The 10,777-nt window shown below is 38.8% G+C and overlaps 2 long non-coding RNA genes across 2 annotated transcripts; one reads left to right on the top strand and one right to left on the bottom strand.

The window, feature by feature from the left end:
* The first annotated feature begins 2,241 nt into the window (after nt 1–2,241).
* LOC147337838 (uncharacterized) lies at nt 2,242–3,299 on the top strand. The gene is made up of 3 exons (XR_015124979.1): nt 2,242–2,346; nt 2,452–2,573; nt 2,716–3,299. It is a non-coding gene; the product is annotated as an uncharacterized LOC147337838 (long non-coding RNA).
* A 3,942-nt stretch (nt 3,300–7,241) lies between these two features.
* On the bottom strand, nt 7,242–10,515 carry LOC147337837 (uncharacterized). Its single transcript, XR_015124975.1, has 3 exons — nt 10,360–10,515; nt 8,119–8,210; nt 7,242–7,393 (listed from the first exon to the last, which is right to left on the bottom strand). It is a non-coding gene; the product is annotated as an uncharacterized LOC147337837 (long non-coding RNA).
* Between the last annotated feature and the right edge of the window lie 262 nt (nt 10,516–10,777).

Here is a 10,777-nt window from a genome sequence, read left to right as displayed (position 1 = left end):
CCCCCAGGTCAAAAATATGTCTGGGAAAATTTCCCTAATATAATATTATTTATAAATATACCCGTCTAGCGGTTAATTGCATAAGTGCATGGAGGCAGGACCTCACAGCAGAAGCATACTCCATAATGTGTTGCACATTATCATATGTATATTATATGTAATGTGGTATTTTTCAATTATTGTATTTACCAACATCAAGAAGTCACAAGCAAAGAAAGACCACACCATGGTGCATGTTTAAACAAGGAAAGTTTACATTCCGGCCCCTAATTGTTACTGCTGAGGCATAACAATTACATATTAATGCAATATAGTGTCATTTAATATCAACACTCAGAATTTAACTGGCTTAACCAAACATTACATGAAACAGTAATCATGTGTGTTGAACATAAATCTGTTACACGCGAGACTGAGATTCAAATGGTTGCCTCCATTTCAAGCAAGAAACATAACTTGTTGACAGGCCTTTTGGTTTTGGAGAACACACGTCTGACAAGTCCATGAGAATCAGGGACTGTTCTCTCAACCTTTCCCATTATCCAGGAACTTCTTGGTGCACTGTCATCAACTATGACGGACCTTCCCAAAGTGTGGGAAGGTCACACAGTCACATAAACACAGCGAGGTGATACTTATAAAGACGCTAAAAAGATGGTCAGAAGGAACAACAAAATAAACTTGGAAGAATTAGCCATATTTGTACAAAATGAAAATGCTATCAGTGGATAGATGTAAAGATATCAGTGGTTACACCCTCGGACATGTTGTTTCACAAGACACGATAAAACGGCTGATCAATTTGTTTCTCTAACTCACAACAACAAATTTAATCCCCACAATTTGACTTTTTTGTTAAAATAGAATTTTTACTTTAATCCCAAAATTTCGACTGTATTCTCAAAATGATCAACAATAATTTCTTTACTTAATGTGGCCCTCATACTCCGTATGGTGCTATATATTACCAGAACATTTTTTTCGTTAGTAATCTTTATAAGCAAAACTAATGATCGCTGCAGCACACATACACACTACAAAAATGTTACAAGTTAAAAATCAACTCACCTTTGCTTTTTTTCGATCTGGTTTTTATCAACGCAGCTTCCTTTTTAAGAACCCTAACAGATGCTGTTTTTTTATAGAGAGAAAAGTTATGCTGAGTCTGCTCCTAATAAACTTGTCTGTTTTGGTGAGAGGCAAAAGAAGCTTTGAATGCATGACTTCAAGCCAGTGATGTCGTATGTCTATGTATGGTATAGCTAGAAACACACACACACACATTGTGCATTATTTACATGTCATTGCTTGGATTTGAAAAAAAAACTCGAGAATGCAAACCAGCTCGAGAAAGCTGGTTTGCATTGTCTGCTCACATGAGGTAGCAAGAAAGACAACCCAGCATACCTGAAGATGTTTATTACACCGAGTCTTCTTAATAATTTTATCTGTTTTATTAATGATTTAATTAAAATGTTTTGACTTTTATACATTCTTTTTTTGTCATCACTGCGACAAGTTTCTTTCTCTATTTGACGGACTTGACCCACATTTCCAATTTATTAGAATGAACTTCTGTTTGCCATTTCTTTGGGTTTTCCTCCACAGTGTTACATCTGAGTACTTAGGAAACCTTACAGCTGAGTAATGTGTGAGCAGATGCAATTATTTTATATAGGTTAATTGGATAATCCAAATTGCCACTAGGTGTGAATGTGAGTGTGAATGGTTGTCTGTCCCTGTGTGTTAGCCCTGCGACAGACTGGCGACCTGTCCAGGGTGTACCCCGCCTTTCGCCCTGTGACAGCTGGGATAGGCTCCAGCGCCCCCCGCGACCCTGAAAAGGATAAGCGAATGGATGGATGATTTGATTTGTTTGTTTGTTATTTAGTTTGTTTGCTTGTTTTAATCAATTTTAAATCATGCTTTTTATTTGTTTTTGTTTCTTTGAACCACCTTGTTGTTGAATTGTGCTATACAAATAAACTTGCCTTGATTTGATTTGTGGTGGAGCTGTAATCTGCAAATACAGTCTGCATCTCCACCTGTTCATTTATTTTTGAGGCTGTTCATTGGTTTCCTTGAGTGCCTTGCAAAAGGTGCTTACACCTCTGGTGCGGTGGTTATGAATGGAGAAATGGAATCAAAGGGAGATGTTTTTGCTGTTTTTGTAATGATGTAAGTAAATCTTCAATATTATTTATTTGCTTGGTTATATTAGGAGTGTTTCTGAGTGAGGGAGAGAGGAGTCATCATCCAGGTAAAGTGACGTGGATCAGTGGATACACTTGTCTCCCCTTTAAAGGAGACACTCTTAGAGAGAGACGATTAGAGTCATCCTTAAATGTTAGTGCTTTCAAATACACAAACATTTTTAAAGGACAAAAATGAACATCCAACTTTGACTGTAATACAAAATAAATCTTTGCATGTGTGTTTTCAAACTCTCAGATGGGCAGCATATCAGTCTTGGACTGTCTAACCTGCCGGAGCAGCACTGAATGACCACCACACATGAGCATGTTCCTGCAACATTCAGCATCTGATCCTTCATCGGTGTGCTGCTGCTTTTGGTAAGTAGAGTTACCCAACTACAGTAACTCTAAACACATGCCATCCATTTCTAACGGCCTGGTTATTTCCTGTCAGTTACTTTAGAAACCAAGTGGTCACCTGACCTAACACTGTTTCTTCTTCTTCCCCTTAATGTTCAAGTGTCACATGTCAAACAGCTGGAGAGGAAACTACACCAGTGTACTGGGATGTTTCACCAACACGTGCCAGATGCTGTTCCTTCATGGTGACATCACCAGAGACAGCCCCACCCACCTCAGGACCTCGCCATTGATCATGACGATTATAATGATGACAGCGAGCGGAACTAAGACTGTAAAAATCCACGACCAGAATTTTTCTTTCTAATTATTAATGAATACTGAGAGCCTCTTTCTGTGTTTTGTCTGTTTTGTTTTTTTTACCTCATTTGTTACTAACAAAGTTCACCAAACTCACACAGTTTACATTCTGTATGTTTCCATCTTTACCAGCCACACTCTAACTGCATTTAAGAAAATGATCCTTAGAAATCGTCCTTTTTCTCTTTTGTAATTGATGATAATTCAGTGAATATACTGCGCTGCTTCCTTCTATTGCGTCACACATTGCTTTATGTTTTTCAGTGTCCAGTTATTTTTTACTGCTGTTTGAATTCTCTGTATGTTTGACCCTGTAGACTGTTTGATGGACTGCTTGTCTTCCTGTTTGTAACCGCCGCCTGTTTTTTAATAAAGATTTGGATTTCTGACTTTAACACAGCCTCTGCGTGTCCTCCCTTTGTGTCCTCTTCCTCTGTGAATGTGTTGCATGTGTCACAGATTCCTTTTATTAACAGCTTTCCCACAGTGAGTTGCATCAGCATTCATTCACAGCACATTTCAGAAGGATTCAGATTAATACAGTGATCTTACAGTCAGAATGATCCTGACAGAGTGCCACTGTAAATGATCTTTCATCAGGTCAATTTTAAAGTTCAGTATTTCAAAGCAGGAGTTATGAAGACTCATACTGGCATTAGGACTAATAATATGTACTCACAAAGTCAAAGTTTTTTAATTATGCTAGAATATTGGAAGACAATCAACTTTTAGTGTTTTCTGCATATTAATTATTCTGAAATAGAGACGGTGACCCTAACTGTACAGAAGCACTAAACAACTGACAGACATCATTGGCCCGAGCTGTCATGCACAGTGAGTCTGATCCTTTGCTGTGAGAGTATGACAAGCATGTTTCTGGTCAGTTTGGAAGAAATAATATCACAATGTTGATCTTTCTTTCCAATATTCCTTCTCTTTTACAACATAAACTGTGATCAAAGGTACTTATGTTCACAGCATGTAATAATACTGACAGTCCAGGGCATTGTGGTCTGTTGAGCTAGGGTTAGGGTTAGCAATTCAGACATATGTAATCAATATTAAACGTCTCTGACGTGGGCCACTGTCCGCAGTGTTGGGAAATCCATACCACGCTGGAACGAGTCAAGGTAGGTGAGCATCCACGAGAAGACAGCAGATGCATCCTACTAATACTGACAGGACCAGGAGACTCCAGAAACCCAGCATCTTCTCTTCAGTGCCATCCTCGCCTGTCACCCTCTCTGCCCGCAGCTCTTTGAGTATGGGGTAGATAAGGGCGCAGAGAAACCCTTATTACTAATTTGTATTATAATTCAATTTTCATGAAATATTCATATTTTGTATCGGTCCTTTTATATTATAACCACGTATCCACCCAGGCTCATGGTGGGGCAGGGCTCTGTCCTGGGATGCTTGAGTACAAGGTAACGTACACCCTGACCAGGTATCCAGTCTGTCAGAATTGTTTTCAATATTTGGTTCAAAAACATGAGTGACAACAAAAATCCAACTAGGATTCTTGCATATGATGAATGAAGTCTGTCTTTGACTGTATTGTCCAGCTGATCCATCAAACCCCCAGCAGGTGAACCTTATTCATGACATAACACGGCAACAATGTAAAAAATGAAACAGCAACAGTCTAAATGTAAAGTGCATTCTAAACTCCTCTTCAATGAATCATATGCAAAGAGTCATTCAGGACTGTAAAACGTGAACTACAGAACCCAGAGTCTTCATCATTAAATCTCTGGTTGCTTCATTTTTCTATCCTATATCAGATACTTTAAGGTTAGGTTAGGTAAACTTGCATTCTCATGGTGAGGCAAAGTGCTTTATGTGTGTGTGTGCGTGTCATGAACGGCTATAAAAGGCCTATAATTAAAGAACAAAGCGGGGTTTGAGTTCGAGTTGCGGCAGACTGTCACTACTTGTAAATGGAACGCAGCCTTCCTGCGGCGGACAGCTAATAACAGGAATCGGACGCGGTCCACCCAAGTCCACAGCAACCACCATAGCAACCGCCTAGCATGACCTTAGAAACATATTCTGTCTTCATAACTATCAAAAACATGAAATGATTTGCAAAGTGTTTAAGTGTTACAGCTGCAGAGAGCTATGGCGGTATCTTTGGAAGCTGTTTACATAGCTAATAATATACGATGTAACCATGGAGACAGTCAGTCACGTGAGGTAGCGGGGCATGTTTACTACAGTGAATAAGGTGATTGCGTGCACAGCGTCCACACGCTGCACAGGGTAAAGACATTACTTCAATATTGTTTTATATTGATATATATTTGCCTTCTGTTGACCATCACCTCAGGTTCACCATTACAGTTTCAGCAGACAGATGCACACTGTCTAAATATGAACACATTCAAAAACTCATGTCTCAGAAATAAGCACAGCTGTTCATGTTTATCATTAGAGTTTTATTTGTAAGAAAATTATGAGCTTCATATTGTGTATCAAATAAAAGAACATTTCACAGCTCCGAGTCAACAGACACAGGTAACAGAAATGTCTCTAATGTAGACATGTACAGTGTGGTGTAAGCATTAAAAGATCATAAAGGAAACACTAACATTCATGTGAAACTAATTGTAATAAAAAATGAGCAGGTGCTTTATAGATGTAAAAGAAAGAATCTGAAAACAACACTTTTTTGGTCTAAGTGATCAAAGTAGAAAACAGAACTGATGTTCAAGAACAAACCGTAGCTGCACTAATATTACACATCTCCATTGTTGTGGTGAACAGACATGTTGCTTTTAAAACCACATGCAGTGTGTGACCGTGACTGTTCACTGAGACCATGAACGCCACTTCGCTGAAGCCTTCGCCTTCTTCTTCTTCTTCTTCTAAATTGGAAGCAGAAGGAGCACGAGCTGCTTTGATCTACTGAAAGGAAAAAGCAGAACATCTGAGCTGAAACCATTAAGACAGGAACAATCATTCAATGCAGTGTCTCAGGTGGCTTAGCCTGTTACAACTGTTGATACAAGCTAAATACGGTTAACACACAGTGTCAGGGAGCTCCAGTGTGGGAACTAGTGGCTTTAGGTTTGTAGTCATTTAACTTTCATCCATTCATTCATTTAATTCAGGAGGAAGAAATGTCAGGTTGATGCAGGCTGGTTACATGCATTTGGTCCCATGCTGTCTTTAACTAAATGACTTGGTTCACTTTATGGCTGGGCTGTATGTGGGGTTATATCATGTTATTTGGGCAGGAGTACCTGTCCCCTGTTAGACTTAGAAAGTTTCTCCATAAGTAGAGTTTCTAACTCTTCTAGCACATCTGTGGCTGACAGCTTTTTGGTGGCTCTTTTTACCCCACACTGGTTGTGAGTGTGTAAATAGCCCCACTAGTTCTTTTGGGTTGCAGTTAACTTGGGAGGAAGAGGTGGGTCTGCCATGACTAGATGTATAACAATTATCTGGGATACATAAATTTCATAATGCATGCATATATCTCTATAAACCTGCCTGAGGGCTGCCATTTTTTTACATTCAGTTATTTCTTTGTTGAATCTAAATAATGAATGTGTTACAGTTAAACTGACACTGATCAGTGTGAATGGCTCATTGGGACACAGAAACCTTTAAATTAAACCCTATCACCTGATATCGATTGTCAAACAATATCAAAGCTGTAAAAGCTGTTTACAGTCAGAATTTATAAAACTATGATTGTAAATTAATTCAAACAAGTGAGCTTTTCTCTTTGTGCTGAATATCAACACTGTGATTTCTTAGACTGTAAGCTTTACTTCAGCACAACCAGTTGTAGAAGCTGCCACTCCAAATGTCTTTTGATAACAAGAAAAAAAATACCTTTTCAGTCCACGGCCTGAAGTTCTTCTCCGACATCTTCTGCAATCGGCTTTGTCTGCTGGTTTGAAGACAATAAACCACAAAAAAGATGATTTAGTCACTTTGTCTGCATCATGCAGCTCGAATGTGTCGTGTAACGATGTTGAATAGCCGTCGTTATCCCTCTGCTGTGTCAGCAGGATTGTACTGTACAGCATCTCATTGATATGTGAGGAATGCTAATGTAAACAGACTTACATCATTAAAACATAAAGGACAGGAGATATTTAGATATTTTTATATTTATATTACATTTTATAGCTGACGGATATTACTAAATAGATAGAATTTACTAAATAGCTGGATGAACATGAAAAATATGTCTATAATCACAAATGACCATGAGAGCCAGTAGAATTAATTCAACTGGACACTCGAAAGACGTCCTTAAATGCTCTTTAAGTGGCAGAACAAACGAACAAACACTTAATTGCTTACTTGAGATGAAATCTGCTCAGCTACTTTGAAAACAGCTTCTAACTGGTTCCTCCTGTAACAGGATGACTGCTCAGGGGTAAGGCCATCATGCAATCCAGCAACCTTTATGGTTCTGCTTTGATTCACCAGGAACTATTAGGGAAACCTTCCAGCGCCTCCTGTGAAAGACACAGGCATAAACACACAAACATTTATTAACATGTTCCACAGTCTTCCCGTTTGATTTTCTCATCCTGTGGACAACAACGTACATGGATGCAGGTTTATTGTTGACTTTTGTAAGGTTTATTTAGTGAACATATCCAGCTGCAGCTCCACTGTGATCCTGAGCTGGATAAGCACTTAAGAAAATGTGTCAATAAATGGACATACATCAACTTACTATATTTATCCAAACAGACGGGACCAATAATGCTTCACTGAGTTAGAGACTTTAATGTCTCTTCTATGTAAGAAGATCTCGTGCTGATATACCAGCAAACTTGACAACAAAGGTTTTTCAGACTGCATGTAGCTGTCCTCTATGTCAGCTCACACATTTACATTCATGTCACACTTATTTCTGCTTTCCCATTTTATAATTATTACTTACATTTTGATTATAAACCTTGAGTTTGTAAATGATCAGATTACATAATTGGAATACAATGTATCCAATTCAGGGTTGCGGGAGGATGAAGCCTATCCCAGCTGATACAGGACAAAGACAGGCTGCCAGTTTATTGCAGGGCTAACACAATATGTGTAACAGAAAATCCACTTAAATGTTTGATATTTCTTATAATAATCATAATTATGACTATTATTTAAAGGTTTCTTTATAAATACATTTTGATTTTTTATAACCTCTAAAATATAAACCTGAGCTGTTTCAGATTCTGACCTCTGACCTCACTGCAGCTCCCTCTTGGAAGTACGTCTGCTTCTTGTCTTCCCCCAGTGTTGACCGCCTGCCCTTGATATCACGTACTGTACCTGAGGAACAAAACAGGACAAACACTTGCCTTCATTTAAGAAGTACATTCATACAGAGGTAATCTATGGAAACACACTAGTTCAACCTTTGGGAGGAATCAGTTCCTGTGAAACATTTCTGTAAATGAACATCATGTGGAGAATGAATGAAATGAGTTCTTCAGGTGACTCAGCAGTCCCACACTGACAAATGAAATCTAGTTAAACTATTAAGCATATTTGCTCTTCTGAAATCTGTGTTAAACAACAACAAACATAAATTAGTAACAAAAATACAGCTGAGTAGAGGCTTTACAAACCACCAGCAGCCATAATGCTAAATTTTAATCTTCAAATGTTTCTGAGCTGTCTTCAACCTGCTTTTAACACATTAAAGTCCCACAGTCAATGCAGCCTGACTCAATCCTAGATGTTCAGCACACAGAGACACAGAGGTGCCGTTTAAAGTTTAGTGTTAACCTGAGTCACTGATCATTTGCAGTATTACAGAGTCTGGCAGTCTTTGCATGATGTCCACGTCACTGTAAGTTTCTAGCTGACTCTCAGGTGTGACAGGTGTGCCAGCAGGAAAGAGTAATAATAACCTGCATCCTGAGGTTTGTCATGCAGGATTAAAGGAGCCAGGCTTTGTTCACACAGCTAGGATTGTATTTTACACTGACCCTGGGTCAGTACAAGTATCATACAGTTTAAACGAAGCACTGAAACTTGCACATATTTATTATAGATGCACTGAAGCTAACCGAGATATTTGCTGTCAATCTGTGGCTGCGATTAAACACTTTACTGAAAACTTTATTAACTGGTAACTTCATCAGTCATGACAGAAGCTAATATTTCTGTGCCAACATCGTTTAACCAGTAACAGCTTTCCTCCAATATAAGCTAACGTTTACACCGTAACTTTAAGCTAGCACCATAAAGACGGTAAAACACGTAATAATATCTACAAATGCATCTTAAAGCTGTTATATTAGCACTCGGTGTATTACTAACATAACCACATTAACATTACTGATGTGGAGCAGGGAAATTATTTTACTGCTATTGTTAAATAATCATCATTATTACCATTGCATTAATAATATAATCTGGAGTTTATATTGCATTCAGGGGTTGAACAGTGTGTGTCTTTCAGAAAGGCTAAAAGTCACAGGCTGACAGGAAACAGGCTTGCAGAGAGTTTGCAGAAGCAGGAAGTTATTTTGAGCAGCAGGCTAAGACGAGGCTTTAACAATGTAACAGATAGCTTTAAGAAGGCCTTAAGATGTTATGCATACAGTTATTATGTTGACCTTGTATTTCAGGTGCAGTTATGACTATTTTATACACAATGCATATCTGTGCTTATTAAAGAGCTGGAGCTCGGTCAATTAATTGGGGGTTGGAAGCTTTGTTCGGCGCGATGTCCGGACAATCTATTGTGCAAGTGACTTGGAGCCATAGAAGGAATTGCAATACATGCTTACAAAACACTTATATCAGGTCATTTTATATTAAGGTTTTAGTAGAAGTTCTTGGTTAAAACATTTATTTAGTAGAAGACATACATATAGTCTCAGTGAGCCTCTGGTCTGGTGAAAGGTCAGAAGTGCAACAGGTGAATTGAGAAAGAGCATTTGAGGACGAGACACAGACAGTTAGTAGGTGAAGAGGTGACACAGAGAGCATGTGAGGTCAACATACACACACACATGAGTTAGATTTATTTAGAGGAGAGATTAGTCATGTCTCGGTAAAAGAGGAACCGTCCTTGTTGTCTCGGCAAGAAAGAGGAACAATTCACTTTAAGACAAGAACGGAAAGTACCAGCCATGAAAATAGAAGATGATCTTCTGGGTTAAAAGTCATTGTGGTGTTGATCTGATCTATGTATAAAATGTATCTGTGACGCATGAAGGGGCGTCAGTAAATCAAACCCTGATGCTATAAAATATCTGTTCATGCTTTGATTAAGTTGAAGACTACTTGCTGTCGGCGTACAGAGTTGTCTTCCCACACGTGTGTAGTCATTAAAATCATTGTTGGACCAAGAGCTTCTGGACCAAGGGTGGTTTGTACTCTCCTTCCTCAATTTTGAACCTTAACACTGACACTCGCTGACTTTTAATAGTCATTCTATAAATGCTGTCCGTTTAAATGGTCTTACCTGTACACACTGCATATCCACCGGATTCCAGCCAGAGTGGATTCTGGAGTCTTCCCACGCTCCTGTTAGTGATCCTCCATCTGGATGGATGAGAACAACCTTCTGAACAATCTAGCAGGAGATGGCCCATATCTATGGGACTGGTTTGTGCTAATAACGCTAATGTATGGACTGATAACAGCCGAAGCGGATGAATAAAGTCACCCAGTCGCTAGCTGTGCCATTACCCAGCATACATCACTCCCTCCGTAAATGCAATAAACGATACAAAAGTATCGTTCTACCTGTTTTTCAGGTAGTTGTTTACATTATATAATTTATTGTGTTCTGTATACGTCACTACAATGTGATTTGGAAAATGTCTAAATATACCGACAACAGGCACTTCCCGGCAATCTCTTCAATCGGAGGACCCTTC

Source organism: Aulonocara sp. 'chitande type north' Nkhata Bay, linkage group LG2, assembly GCF_057382095.1.
Source record: "Aulonocara sp. 'chitande type north' Nkhata Bay isolate Kocher_YH1m ecotype deep benthic linkage group LG2, A_spYH_male_GT1.1, whole genome shotgun sequence".
Lineage (NCBI taxonomy): Eukaryota > Metazoa > Chordata > Actinopteri > Cichliformes > Cichlidae > Aulonocara > Aulonocara sp. 'chitande type north' Nkhata Bay.
This window is presented reverse-complemented; position numbering and strand designations above follow the sequence as displayed.